General features: G+C 36.3%; 2 long non-coding RNA genes across 2 annotated transcripts; one reads left to right on the top strand and one right to left on the bottom strand.

Annotated features, from left to right (window-relative positions):
• The first annotated feature begins 6 nt into the window (after nt 1–6).
• On the top strand, nt 7–459 carry LOC109591705 (uncharacterized). The gene is made up of 3 exons (XR_002189941.1): nt 7–131; nt 187–279; nt 337–459. It is a non-coding gene; the product is annotated as an uncharacterized LOC109591705 (long non-coding RNA).
• A 1305-nt stretch (nt 460–1764) lies between these two features.
• LOC109591704 (uncharacterized) lies at nt 1765–2095 on the bottom strand. The gene is made up of 3 exons (XR_002189940.1): nt 2036–2095; nt 1866–1991; nt 1765–1821 (listed from the first exon to the last, which is right to left on the bottom strand). It is a non-coding gene; the product is annotated as an uncharacterized LOC109591704 (long non-coding RNA).
• Between the last annotated feature and the right edge of the window lie 30 nt (nt 2096–2125).

Here is a 2125-nt window from a genome sequence, read left to right as displayed (position 1 = left end):
TTTGTGCGTAGGCATGTAATAGGCTATTATTAGCCTCGCCCAGCTTTGCATAGGCGAGGACTAGGTACTCGTTAACCAAGGATTTGTCCCTGTGTTTGTTCAACATGTGCTTGTACATGTATTTGTATGTGGTAAGCAATAGTTACTTCAATTTTTCATCTTTTCTCCATTTCTCTTTGTGTGTAGGCATGCAATAGACTATTATTAACCGAGGATTGTGTGTATTACATGCAATACCTTCTACCTACCATGCAGTTGGTGCAGCTTTTGTGTGCCATTGTAAGTACTATTTTTTGTAAGTATCATTGCTTCAAAAATTCACTGCTTCTCTCATAGGTGTAAGTTCCACAAAGAAAATGGAAGTGCTCCTGAGTATAAACTCTGTCCCAATAACTGTTAAAACTTTTGTAATGTTGTTATTATTGTTTTTGTTTTAAATAAAGTGTATAATTAACATGATTAAAAGTGGGTATGTGCCACCAAAGCTAGCGGCTTTAAGCCACCATTGGCAGTGAGCTATATGACTACCTCAATATACGCTTTATTTGGTGGGTAAAACCCACCTTTGTTTTTGCAGTGTATTAAAACCATAAACTTGTCTCTAAAACACTAAGTACAACGCTCCAATCTCACTTAAATCTTTACCTGTAAATGAGTCAAGAGATATGGCTCCACTCAGACAGTACACGTGGTGTACTGGTGTTCATTGAAAGGGCGTGGTAATACCTAATGAAAACTATTAGGTCTGGATTAGGTCATAATATTATTGCCAGTAAAAATTAGAGAATATTTTAGGTCAACATATTGTAGCCTATAGAAAGCTAGGTCAACATATTTATGACCTATTGAAAGTTAGGTCAACATATTTATGACCTATTGAAAGTTATAGGTCATGATATTTTGGCCATTAATGTGCGATGCCGTAGGTCATAATATTATGACGTAGGTAATGATATGGTGACGTAAAGTGACCATATTGTGACGTCATTTGTACGCAATAATTGGTTTTATCTTATGTAATAGCTTTCTGAATTTTGTTACTGATGGCTTGCCATAGTCCCCCTGTATAAAGGCGGATTTACAATATGACATTAGGCCAGCGTACAGTCAATTTTTAATCAAAAACGTGGGCGATTTGACCTTTTGACGCATGCTTTCCGCTGGAATAGAGCATAGATCCAGATTCTATTCCAGCGTCAACGTAACGTCAGGACTAGCGTAATATTGTAAATCCGCCTTAAACCAATGGGGAATCCGTGTGCAGCGGTCGGAATAGCTCCAGCTAGAGGGTCCTCTTTCTCCAGTTGTAACTTCTTAACTATAGCAGATACAGGACTGAAACAAGGATGTATCTATTCAGCATAGAATTCTCTAACTACCAACACCAAAAAACAGCTTGATCCTTATAAAATGCAGCTAAGCAACTCTGGCTAAAAATTTGTGTTCGTTAGCTTTTTCACATATTATTATCACCTACACGCCCAAGAGTTGGAACATGGACCAGTCCTGATACAGGCCTGAATCATTACTGATGATCGAGCCTGGACCGAGGATTTGGGGCAATGTCTTGATCCGATATTGACGAATCAGCCACGATTTATGCTGGTGCCAGACCTGATCCGACAACGATAACGATATTCATTAAGCCTCATTATGACGTACTTCCTGTTATGCTTAATTAATACTTAATTATTATTCATCATTAATTTAAAATGATTTGGAATTATTATTAAAACCAAAAAAAGATTATAATTGTTTTCTTCATCATAGTCTACCAATGTTCCACAAGTAAGACACTTCATGTTTTGTAACTTAAGACACCTAAAGAGCCATAAATTAAGAAGGCACTAAAATAATAAACTTACATTACTGAGAAATTAATTTCCAAAAATCTCCAACATTAATGAACTCTGGGGTTCCATGTAGTGAAGCAGATCTTTCAAAGGTATCTTGTAACACATAGTCCTACAAAGCTTAGATCCATAACATAACTATAATGAGGCATAAATTCTACATAAGCAAAGGAACTACATACCTTCCTTAACCAGCATGATGAAGGCAGGTTCACAAAAAAATCAATGCTATTTGAAGTGAACTATAATGACAAATGATGATAATAAATTAA

Source organism: Amphimedon queenslandica, unplaced genomic scaffold (assembly GCF_000090795.2).
Source record: "Amphimedon queenslandica unplaced genomic scaffold, v1.1 AMPQUscaffold_7475_Cont20574, whole genome shotgun sequence".
Classification (NCBI taxonomy): domain Eukaryota; kingdom Metazoa; phylum Porifera; class Demospongiae; order Haplosclerida; family Niphatidae; genus Amphimedon; species Amphimedon queenslandica.
Note: the sequence above shows the minus strand (reverse complement) of the source record. Positions and strands in the feature narration are given on the sequence as shown.